This window comes from Lactuca serriola, chromosome 9 (genome assembly GCF_051521515.1).
Source record: "Lactuca serriola cultivar US96UC23 chromosome 9, Lser_US96UC23_V15, whole genome shotgun sequence".
NCBI classification, from domain to species: Eukaryota; Viridiplantae; Streptophyta; class Magnoliopsida; order Asterales; family Asteraceae; genus Lactuca; species Lactuca serriola.
Genome location: NC_136416.1, coordinates 80,094,909 through 80,108,415, shown reverse-complemented (window position 1 = coordinate 80,108,415; position 13,507 = coordinate 80,094,909). Strand labels below are relative to the sequence as shown.

General features: G+C 33.7%; 2 non-coding genes across 2 annotated transcripts; both read left to right on the top strand.

Annotated features, from left to right (window-relative positions):
• The first annotated feature begins 9,584 nt into the window (after nucleotides 1-9,584).
• On the top strand, nucleotides 9,585-9,688 carry LOC145077333 (small nucleolar RNA Z107/R87). Its single transcript, XR_013693114.1, has one exon. It is a non-coding gene; the product is annotated as a small nucleolar RNA Z107/R87 (small nucleolar RNA).
• Nucleotides 9,689-9,759: 71 nt separating this feature from the next.
• On the top strand, nucleotides 9,760-9,861 carry LOC145077422 (small nucleolar RNA R30/Z108). The gene has a single exon (XR_013693167.1). It is a non-coding gene; the product is annotated as a small nucleolar RNA R30/Z108 (small nucleolar RNA).
• Nucleotides 9,862-13,507: the final 3,646 nt, after the last annotated feature.

Sequence of the window (13,507 nt, the reverse complement as noted above, 5' to 3'; positions counted from 1 at the left end):
CAAATCCTTACTGAAAATACAAGAATTCCAAATTTATGCCATTTACTGAAATCTGTTAGATTCTAAACTTATATGCATTGATCCTCTTGTAATGATTATGCATTAAGTCAAAAAGACTTGACAACAACCATTACAGAGCATTCCAAAGGAGATCGGCTCCTTGGAAACATCCTTCTTGCATTAAGTTTCCTAATCTTACACAGATTGAATAATTTTTAACTTTGAAACATTTCCATATTCCATTTTGAATATCATTTCTGAACAAGAGTTGCCTCCTTACAGATTATGTCAGTATGGTCCTTCCAGAATTATCACTATACTTCCAACTATCCTTGAGCAACCAATCTTTGGTAAACCTTATATTGTCCTCGACAATTGTTTAATCCTTTTAGTCATATCCAATTCTAGACCTCTTCCCTTCTTAATGCCCCAGACATTTGGAAAATTTTAGAAAGGATGAATATAGCACATGTAATCGATCCTATATTCGAAGCATATGGGACACGATTCATGATGTCTCACATAAAGACTAAACCAGTCTTTTGCTATAACATTTCCATTTCTATTTTCCAAGTTCTCATAATCCAAATTATGAAAAGGGATGCCGTAATCATAATCGAATTTGAGAACGCAAATAATGGACCCGTATACAAAATTTCCTTATGTTATATATATATATATATATATATATATATATATATATATATATATATATATATATATATATATACTTGACTAAATTTGATTAAAATCTCACGATCTAAGCTTATAGATTTGAGATGAAGTATAATTTCCTCTCCCTTAATTATAGCAAAACAACTCTTTCCCAATTGAAACTTTTTGTTTTCTATAATTAACATTGCTAACTTACAATACTTATCACAATTATCATGCTCCCACTAACATGATGATTACTAGCATAACACTTATGCTCCCACTAGCTTTGACATGTACTCGGAAATCAGCTGGACTTCTAGAAATCAATACTTTATTGACTTTCTTACCAAAGTTCAGATTTCTGATACTAAATTGCTTTGATAAAACTTTATCATAATCATACACCTTATCTTAGATAGCTCACAGGTGTGTCTAAAAAATTTTAAGAACTATGAAAAGGGATGTCGTAATCATAGTCTTGATTGTTTAGACCTTTGCCACTTCTCACAAGTCCATGTTAGTGTGCCGGTAAACCACACACGCTCCACTAACAACTTTGAGAATGCAAATATCTCAATTGCTATCTAGCTAAAATCTACTTAGTGAAAGTGTTTCCTCACCATTTTTTCATGAATCGGAGAGAAACCTTATGACACTTAGATTTAATGGTGTATGTGTTCTTATCCATGTGAATTGTCAAAACCATAGTAACAAGACAAGGATAATGACAAATCCAAACTCATATGGACTGAACTTAATCTTAATTTCTTGCCACCTGGCAGCTCAAGGGCCTGCCATTGCTTCCATGTTGTTGTGCAATCAATTGAGAACTCTAAGAACTCATATGCAAAGCCAACTTTAATTGGAATGGGCACAGGATATGTCAACACGATAGGTTATGAACCTCAAGTCGTGTGCTAGTGAAGAACTTCAGGTTTTATTCTTGATTAGTTCTTGAGACTTTCAAGACCTTTAAGACTCCCACTGTCCTCTTGACATATAAGACTCTCTTGTCAAATATTCAAGAGATAGTGTGGATTCTAATCAAGACAAACACTTCACACAATTGGCTTTAGTTGGTCTTTGTTTTATCCAAAACATCACAACTTACCAATTTCAAATGTACAAGAGTAGAAAACTTTTACTCTTACATTTGAAAAGTGTTTTAAACCTTCTCTAAGACATGTCACTCAAGTTATAATCTTGGAGTATGACTCTAAGACTTGTATTGGAACGAAGTATGACTCATCTTCTTGATTTAACCATTCTAACAATTCAAGATTCCTCTTCTTAGTCATAAGAATGCACTAAGATGACCTTAGAGGATCAATTGTGATATGGTATCTTAATCATTAAGATGATCATAAACATGATACTAAAGTACTCTCCCATCTTTTGAGATTTAAGAAATTTTTATCTTTCTGCCTAAGTTGATTCTTTTTATTCGCTCTGTCATACATTGGAACCTTTTCCAATGTCTCAAAATTACGCTTAAGCTTGTAAGTATAACCATATTTACTGAGCTTTAGTAAATTATGACGAATAATCTTATCCATCTTTTGTGGTGGACTTGACCAATGCACAAGAATGTGTACTCAATCCCTTAGTCCTTCACTTGACTCACACATCCATGTGAACAATTAGTTAGTCTTAATTTTCCAATGCTTGAAAGTTCTCATTCATCATGCTATACAACTTGCATGATTTCAAGTTCCGGTCCAATTGAAACTTGGGTGATGAGGATCTTTCCTTATTTGGTAAATTTAGACATTACCACAAATGAAAGAATCAATTTCATATTTCCACTCTTGCTATTAATGGAATCATATAAGCAACAATTTTTTTTTCACAAACTCCATTGTAAGGATACATAAAATAAATAAAATAAAAAATTTCCTTTTATTTTTAAAAACTTTGCGGAAAAACGTATCCTTACAACCCATATGAAAACTTGTTGTTATCTATTCCTAAGCAATATCTCATAACTCCTAAGAAGTAGCTCAAGAATCCGATCTTCAAACTATATGATAGAAATCCATCTACACGATCAGATTCAACATATTCTTTCTTTAAGTTTCTTCACTTTTCTTTGATTCTTAAAAAACATCAACATGTGACCCAGTCACGTCATGTATCAAGAATCTCAGAATAGAAACTTAGCAGAGTTAGATAGTGGACTTTACCGATAGTAGATTCAAACTTATTGACTTTAACACCCTTAGGTAATATTGGCAGCTTCGCAACCAATGCCCCTTCCTTTGGCAATTTAACATATGGACACTTTGGTAATGGAACATGGGACTGTCACAGACTTAGCCTTTCTCTTTACCATTTGGTCAACCGAGTTGACTATGGCCGATCCTTTTCCATTGGGAAGAGAGAGCTTTACTGGATATCCAATGTCATTATTGTCAATGTCCATAAAGTTTTGGAAGTTGATCTTAGCAAATAGATAAGATCCTTAAGGGTCTTGTCATAGTCTTTTTCATAGGAGCCCCAAAGGAACTCACTATGTGACTTAGAAAGTGATTGAACCACCAACTTTCTCAAGACTTTGACACCCAACTCTCCCAGTTTGCCAATATGTGACTACATCTCCAAGATGTGACCACACATAGACCTTTACTTGCCAATAGGGCTTGAGTGACCTTAAACTTTTCAAGAACTTGTGGGTTAGGGAGAATTATTGGAGGAGGTGAAAGAAGTATGATTTCCATGGGATATCATACACACACCTCAGATACCGCAATATGGGATTCCTTGGGATTGTACTCTGACATTATCACTATTTTATGATTTGGATTTTCAGACATTATGCATAGTTTTATGAGATGTAATGATTCGACAATGTTTTCCTATGAATGTTTTAATTAAAGTAATTTATAAAAATGAAATTTTTGGTCGTGAAAATTGGGTTGTTACGCATAATATGCTAGTTAGGATGATGCTTTGGAATTTTATATGTTTGCATGTATAATAGTGAAAACATAGATCCAATGAACATAGGGTTGCATGCACACCATATGAGTGTTAGAATGCTCAAAACCCTTCACTTTCGTTATCCTATCTATTTATAAGGCATATTTGTGTTTTACATGTATTAAGTAGTCCTTGTATTTTCGTGGTCTGTAAGCACCCTATAAACAGGGTAAGTACTTAGGGATTAAAGGAACGAACATTCTCATAATTACTCTTGTACTCGAAATTCTTTGTACTTTTCTAGAGGTAAACCGAGCTAAACATATATTATTTAGATCTCTGTGTTCTTTACTGCTTTCTTAATTCGATTAACTCAAACACGTTTCTAAACACTATTCAGTTGGTATCAGAGCAGGAATTGCTACTTTGATTGAAGAATCGACATCATGTTTTTCACATTTTTAAGTCGTTCATCCTGGTTCATTTTTCCGCAAATTTGAAATCATAATTTTTCATAATCGATTATGCTATTGTTTTGGTTAATCAACTATATGTTGGATTAGTGTCTAAGTCCGTATCTATACTTGGTAAGTACTTGACCCGGTTGTGCATGGTCCTTTTGTGTTGCCTTCACTAAAGCAACTTGACAGAGTGATTTATGAATAGAGAGGTTAATATGGTTTATTAATATATTATATGAATAATATATTAAAGGAGAAATCATCTTGTTTAATTGATATTAGACAAGAATTAATTAATAATTAATTTTGTGGCTAAAAGACATTAATTAAATAATAGGGACTTAAACTGTCAAATGTATGAAAGTTGAGTATTGGGCTGAGGAGCCTCTTGGACTAGGCATGGACGAAACTAGGGATGTATCCATCCTAATTTTGGCCATAAGGGCCTTATTCCAGAAGCTTCCTTGGATTGATTAAGGCCTAAGCTGTCCATTAGGGTTTAGACTGAAACCCTAGCAGCACCAGTATAAATAAGACCCTAAGGCTTCCAAATTTCGGCCACTTAAACCCTAAGAGTCCTCATAGCCAAAATTGTGTCTCTCCCCTCTCTATCTCTCATATCATCCTCTTGCTTGAAACCAGTTGTTTGAACTGAACAGAAGGTCCTTCAATACTCGTCAGAGTGGATGATCCTTACCAACTTACTACAACGAGTTGGTAAGTATCTTCCAAGAAATTGATGCTCGATTAACCCCTGAAGAGGACACTATGGAGTCTATGGTGGCCTCAAGCAAAACTTTATCAAGATTTTGAGTCCACATTTTCCTAGCAGGTCTGGATCAGGAGTTTAGCCAGGCTAGGAGTGAAATCCTAAGGAAGGATACACCCCCTCAATCTTGAATCATTGTATGCCTACATCCGTAAAGACCATAGTCAAAGACAATCCATGGAGGAACCCAAGCCAGAACTTGACAACATGGTGCATTTGGCCTCACGAAATCGAACTCATAACACCAAAGGAAGAAATAACAAGGGAAATATGCTTACGTGTACTCATTGTGGAAAATATGGACACTCAAAAACCAAATGCTATGAACTCATTGGCTACACGGAGTGGCGGGATTTCACAAAGAAACCTAGAAAAAATATTGGTCAAGCTGCTACTGTCACGTCTCTACAAACTGAGGAAACGACTACTCCTATAGCAGCTCACACTTCTACAACCATGGGTATGTCCATTAGTAACCAAAATAATCAAAATAATAGGTGGATAATTGATACAGGTGCAACGGATCATATGACGAATGCTCCAACAAAATTAATTAAGTATCATACTCCAAAACAAGCAAATGTTAAAACTGCAAATGGGGAAATGGCACCTGTAGTTGGTGAAGGAACTGTAAAATTAACAAACTCTATGGATCTTGATTGTGTTCTTGTAGTTCCCTTACTATCTTCAAATTTACTATCCGTCAGCCAAATTACAGAAGCACTAAACTGTTATGTAATTTTTTGGAAAAATAAATGTGTCTTTCAGGATATGGAAACTCATCAGACTCTTGGCTATGGTACTAGGTGTGGCAGGTTGTATTATCTTGAAGAAAATCATCAAAATTAAGCATATCATGCAAGAGTAGTGGAAATAAACAAGTCTGTGGCAATATTATGTCATCGTAGGCTAGGACATTTATCTTTTGGTTATCTTAGCAAGCTTAAACCTAATTTATTTTCAAATGTAACGGATAGTGATTTCAAGTGTGGTATTTGTAAGTTAGAAAAAAACACAAAAATTTCATATGGTTCTAGGGATAATAAAACTTTCGTTCCACTTATGAAAATTCACTCGGATGTATGGGGTCCTGCTCCTATACCCACTCCTGATGGTGTAAAGTACTTTGTAACCTTTATTGATGAAAGTACTCATATGGTATGGGTATCACTCCTTAAACACAAAGGGAGGTATTCAATGCTTTCGAAGAACTATACAATACTATAAAAACTGTGTACAGAAGGGAAGTCCAAATACTCCAATCCAATAATGGGGGGGGTATATAAACAATCAAATGAAGAATTTATGTAAGGCGAACTTGATTCACCACCAAACTTCATGTGCCCGATCACCCTAACAAAACGGACTAGCTGAGAGGAGAAACAGACAACTCCTCGAAATAGTTCGAGCCTCTCTCTTTGATATGGAAGTACCTCGAAATTTTTGGGGTGAAGCATTACGATCAGCTGCGTATCTCTTAATCCGAACACCATCAAAGGTACTAGATTTTAAAACTCCATTACAAAAGCTTCGCGACCTTACATGAATACAAATAAGTGATGATCTTGAACCACACATATTTGGTTGTACCACATATGTTCACCAAAATGTGGGAAAGTTGGAGCCAAGGTCAGCTCGATGCATGTTTCTTGGGTATGCAGATGAAAAGAAAGGGTATAGATGTTTTGATCCTATCCAAAATAAGGTTCATGTCATGCGTGATGTTGCATTTCATGAAACAATTCCATACTTTGGTCATCAATGTTCCCTTCAGGGGGAGAAAAACGAAGAAGTGAAAACACACGGATTTCATGAACTATCCATGTTTTTTAATGAAGATGAAGGTGAAGGTGGGAATTACGAAAGTCAAACTGATGTCGATACGCCTAGTACCAATATTGAGCCGGAGCCTAGTACAAACGGAAACCAGGAGTCGATACGCCTAGTACCAATATTGAGTCGTAGCCTAGTACAAACGGAAACCAGGAAAACCATGAGCTGGAGTCGGAACAAACTGATACCACTAAAACTCCAAATGTTACTAATATCCCAAATGTTGATTCTGGGAACTCTGATGTTGTCTTGCAGGATATGAATGAAGAAGGAAGCGAAAGGCGTTACCCAGTGAGGATCAATCGAGGCCAACCAAAGAAACAATAAAGCGAAAGCAAAATACCCCATTGGGAACTTTGTATCACACCACATGCTTTTGGATACTCATGCTCTAATGGTAGAGAAAATGTCATTTGTTACTATTCCAAGAGATGTACAAGAAGCTCTAAAAGATGTAAAGTGGAAAAAGGCAATGAACGAAGAAATGGAGGCGTTGCAAAAGAATGAAACATGGGAACTTGTGAATCTTCCTAAAGGCAAGAAGACAGTAGGATGTAGGTGGATTTATAACATCAAACTCGATGAAAAGAGAAACATAGACCGGTATAAAACTAGACTCATAGCGAAGGGATATACACAAAAATATGGCATAAATTATGGAGATACATTTGCTCCTATAGCAAAGATGAATATGATCAGAATTTTGATATCCATTGCAGCAAATAGAGACTGGCCCTTGAAACAATTTGATGTAAAAAACGCTTTCTTGAATGGATACTTGGAGGAGGAGGTGTATATGGATCCACCACCAGGAACAAACAGCAACGGAAGAGTTTGCAAGTTAAAAAGGGCATTATATAGGTTAAAGCAATCTCCTCGTGCGTGGTTTGGGAGGTTTTCAACCTTTATGAAGAAAATTGGATACAAACAGAGTGATGCTGACCATATGCTATTTGTCAAAGGAGGAAAAGATAAGGTTACAGCTCTCATAGTTTATGTAGATGACATGGTGGTAACTGGAAACGATCATGAGGAAATAACCAAGTTACAAAAGGTTCTTGCTACAAAGTTTGAGTTAAAGGATCTAGGTCACCTCAAGTACTTCTTAGGCATTGAAGTATCTAGGTCAAGAGCAGAAATCAACCTTTATTAACGAAAATACGTATTGGACCTACTCGCTGAAACTGGAATGCTAGATTGCAAACCGGTCAATACTCCCATCAAAACTAATCACTCCTTGTCAATCAGTGAGAACCAAGTTCCAGCAAACAAAGAAAGGTATCAACAATTGGTGGGAAAACTTATATATTTGGTTCATACACGGCCATATATTGCGTATACTGTGAGTGTGGTTAGTCGTTTTATGCATGCTCCAAGAGAAGATCACATGAATGTTATTAATCAAATACTAAGGTACCTTAAGTCATCTCCCGGAAAAGGCTTATTTTTTGGAAGGAACACATATCATAACAAGGAATTGGACGTAAGAGGTTACACGGATGCTGATTGGGGTGGTGATCGAATGGATGGCAAGTCTACCTCTGGATACTTAACATTTGTGGGAGGAAACTTATTGACATGGAGGAGTAAAAAGCAGAAAGTAGTGTCTCGATCAAGTGCGGAGGCCAAGTTCCGGGGAATGGTACATGGAATATGTGAACTAATATGGATAAGAAGAATTCTCATGGATTTAGGAATAGTATTGATTATACCCATGCTATTATATTGTGATAATGAGTCTGTTGTGAAAATTGATAACAATCCTGTACAACATTATCGAACAAAGCATGTGGAGATTGACCGACACTTCATTAAGGGCCACCTTGAGAAAAGAACCATGGAGTTACCACATGTTGCATCGAAAGAGCAGTTGGCTGATATGCTAACTAAGGTTGTGTGTGGAAGAATATTCGAAAACTCTCTTGACAACCTGGGAATGGTTGATATCCACTCACCACCTTAAGGGGGTGTGTTGGCGAGAGCTTAGTAGATTAGATTTGTTGTGTAAATTCTATTTAGTCCTAGATTAATGGTTGTATCCTGTATTGTATGTAATTTGTTAGCTCCTATATATATATATATATATATATATATATATATATATATATATATATATATATATATATATATATATATATATATATATATATATATATATACCATCAAATCAATAAAATATACAGAAAATTACTCCACATTTGTTCCTCATCTCATAGTTTTACAAAAAGTTCTTATTTGAATGCATGGGTTCTTTTTAAAATAAAATAAATTTTTAATGACTTTTTCAAAAACACCACAAAAAACAATCTATATAAATTGTCTATATAATCTGTTCAATGAAACAATATTTTTTTTGTCTATGTAATATACATAGTTTAACATGTATAATAGTAACTATACTGAAAGTTGTTTAAAAATTTCTTACAAACATTATCCATGCCACATTACATTTTTCAAAATGCTGGACTTTCGCAGCATTGCGCGGAAGGTTCAAACTCTAATTAGTCATAACTACAAAAAAAAAAAAAAATGATGCCTAACATGGTCGTTTTTTTAAACCGGTTTACAGAACCGGTTTCATTCAAGCCGAACCTACTTACATAAAATTAGATATTGTCAATGAATAACTTGACTTGAACATAAAATCGGTTTTTAAAATCAAATCAATTTTGAAAAAAGAAATAGAAAAGAATAATGTGGTGGTACAAGTGCGGATAGTTTTGGGCCGGATGCAAACATTTCTGGTTTGGTGAATGGGCCGTCTAGAAAACCCGGCCACAGTCGAATAAACCCTAATTCCACAACCTATTTATACACCCCTTAATACCTACTATCGTTTCATCGATCGGCCCTTGTGTATTCTTCATCTACTTGTAATTTCTCTTGATTTGTTTCCGTTTATTTGTATTCTTTTCATATTGATTTTTGAAAATTATTGATTGAAAGATCGCGGTGATGACTCGGAAATTCAAGCTCAACAGACCGGAATGCAGGCATCTCTCTTTCGAGATTTGTTTGCGTGTCGATAATCCCGCTGAACTGAGCGATCTTTCTCTTACATTCAAAATTTTCCATTTTATATTTTTGTTTTGAATTTCTTGATTTATTTTGGCAAATGAAAGATGTTACGATGAGGATTCAAAGCTCCCTCTTCTGATTTCTTAGTTGAGGAAACTCTGCTGGCAGAATCGAACCAAATTAAACTTCATGCCTTCTGAGTAATATCTTTTGCATTTTAAATCAATTTAAATTTATTTCTGTTTTTATTGAATGCATTTGTCTATTTTGTTAATATTTGTTTATTATTTTGGTTTTTAATTATCTTTAAAGAGGCGCGTTTAATTGATTTTTGTAAATAATAATTTGGACAAATTTTGTATTTATATATATATTTTTACTTTTATGAGCGAGTTTGTTATATATATATATATATATTGGCTTTTTAGTTTGATGTCGTTTTGGTTTTTTAATAAAAGTTTGATTTCTTGATTTTCTTTGAGATAAGGATGAAGCGAAACTTATGCAAATTCCAACACTTGGACTGAGAGATTCATTCTCGTTAGATGAATTAATTGCTCCTGAATCTCTTTATATACGTTTAAGTGGATGATAAATTATATTGCTTGTTTATTTTAGATTTTTTGAACCCGCAAAAATATTCCTAGAATGCTTAACTAGGAAGTTAGTGAAGCAAAAGAGTACAAAAAGAGAAACATAAAAAGCTTACGAAATCACCTGCTCGGACTTCCAATCTAAGACCCTTGTGTTTGTTGGTTTTAATTTCGATTTAATAAACTCATCTATATGCTATATAGAGATGACATCAATTTAAACTAGAGAAACATGCAAGTAAGACAGAATTTTGTTTTTTGAATCATGAACATTAAGTAGATTCTTAACCGGGATGAACAAATTGTAAATATCTTGGGAAAACAAATTATCAATCGGGGGACTATTTCTTGACTGAATTAGATGCGTATTTATAAATATGGAAACTTTCGTGACATGATAAAAATGATGATATAATGTTGGCTACACCCTTCCAGGCTTTCGGCATTAAGGTATTATGATTATTTAGAAATAATCATTTTTATAGGTTTTCTTTTAAAATGACTATTTGTAAACGGTTAGAATAGCCTAAATTGTGTACTAAGCACAAAAAAATATGTAGGCTTTGAAAATGGACAAACACAAAACTGACTACTTTTCTAAGATTTTATTAGGTCTAAATGAAGCCAATGTCCAACTCGACTCCAAATACTTTTCTAAGATTTTATTAGGTCTAATTGAAGCCAATGTCCAACTTGACTCCAAAGCGACAAATACTTCACCTTTTTTTGAGAATTATGACACTCAGGACTCAATAAGGAATCTATCACTACCATTCTTTCCAGGTTTAGCTCTTATCTGAATGGGATCCAAAAACAGACACCATAAAAAAAGTTAATTTTAATAGGGACAAAACGGTTACACCTAGTATGCGTAGTACTCATAGAAAGCGTCATATCATTAACTCAATTTCGTGCTGATTTAACAGTAAAGATACCTGACGATTTAAACTCCCAAGACCACTTATCCGACATTTCCTCTATATGAATAGGATTTAATATCTCCACAAGATAATCAAAATTGGGTCGATTCAGCCCCTCCTTTAATCCCCCGCCAATGAAAATTCTATCCCTCGAATCCCTCAAATCTTATTATTCACTTACTCTAGCATCTTGATTAAAGGCTAAAGCAAAGAGCCTCCCGAACCGCCTATAAGAGAAATATCCTAGCACCAAACATCATTCTAGAACGTCGTTTGAGTCTCACCCCCACCACTCTATATATGGAATTAAAAGGAATACAATCATTCTCATGGAGATGATTAATGGACCCTACAATCTTTTGCCATGCACCCCTTTCAGTTCCTATTCTCGAATCGTCCGAAAAACCACCACCTTCCCCATAACAAAATTTGACAATTTTAAACCCAAAGAGGCAAAGAGCTCCATTGTCATTAAGAAACCACCATTTCCATTTATAAAGAAGGCTGAGGTTAAAAACATCTAAACTACCAACCCCAAGAACTACAAGTTTTCTTATTTAAAAAATAAAAATTTACTATAGGGGTTTATAGTTTCATACGAGGATTATGACTTAGGAATGTAATAACACTTTCCGTTTGTCCATATTAGGTCTCTAATGTATTTTTTTGTGTGTATTGTACCATTAAAGTTGTTATAACTGTTTAGAAATAATCCATTTTACCGGTTTTTTCATGTTAAACAGACTATTTATAAATGGTTATAATAACCTTAATGGTGTAATGCGCACAAAAAATACGTTAGAGACCTTAAATGGATAAACATGAAATATTATTATCCTTGTAAGTCATTATCTCTTGATTATATAGATATGTAAAATTCATATAATGTCAACCTTTTAAAATGTATAATTTAAATGATAGAGATAATGATTTAAAAATGTAACGAAAATTTTAAAATGCTTAGAAAATGTTATTGTTTTTTTAGTATAAAGGATATTGTTAAATTATATTTTGTGTTTAAATAAAACTTTATTGTGATTGTTTATCTTAGGAAAATAGAAAAATGATTTAAAAAGATTACAAGGTGGTGAAGTTTTCAAAAAGTTAAAAAAATGCTGTTATTTTGTTATTACAAAAAATATGAAGTTTAAAATTTTTAAACACAACACTTTCTAAGTATATATTTTGATTGTAATCGTTTATTAGGAAATAGAAAAATAATTTAAAAAGATAATAAGGTAATGAAGTTTTTAAAATGTTTAAAAAATTTTATTATTTTTTTATTACAAAAAATATGTATTTAAAATTTGTAAACACAATACTTGCGAGTATATATTTTTGTACAAAAATACTATCGGAAGTTATCAAAATCTTCAATAAGTGTGGCCATAAACACTTCAAGTGTTCTTGGCCGTAAACACACCCTTGGCCGCAAACACTCATAAGTGTGGCCATAAACTCGCTTTTACCAATGATATGTGATTGATAAACTCCACTAGGAGTGATTCCACGTTCCTAAGGGTGTTTTCCATACATGATTAGTTGTTATGTACACTAATTGTACACATATATGTGTTATTATATGCTTATTAGGATCTGTTTGTGTTCGGGATTTCACTTGGCATACTTAGCATCCTATAATAATTCTTCAGTCGAACCATTCACTGAAGGTGAGCTCATACCCCTAAACTTATCTTTTAAATGATTTTAAATGCTTTTATGGGGGGGGGGGATACAAGTAGAAAACATTATAGTTATAGTATCAATCACATGTGATTTATAACTATTAAACAAGAGGATTTCTTATACTTCAAAACTACTTTATCAAACAATCTGCTTCAAATCATATTATAACTGACATCAAGTCATCAATAACCATTTAAATGGTTAAAACTATTTTATATAAACCCTTTATCGTTTTACAAAACTCTTTTAAATTTATATATTGTCAAAATCATGTCTATATAGATATAGCTATATAAATAAGGTTGAAAGGGCTTAGGAATGATAACTCGCTTTATTTCCTTTTCCTTGTTTGGTTGTGGACATAGGGTATCGGTTGTTTTTCCGAGTGTCGTTTGAATCTTAGTTATATATTATGTATATGTATGTAGAAATAAGAGTTCTTCCAATCAGTTCAATATATTTGGGTAGCAAAGGTGTACAAACATGATAAGTCATTCAAGCAACAGTACTAGTAAACTATAATAGGTATAGTTTAGAGGATTGCTACTCACTATTTCTAGAACAATGAATCTTACAAGAGTCAGTTCATACATGAGTCAGTTCAAACATACTATAACAAGAACATAAAGAACATACTATACACTAGAACAG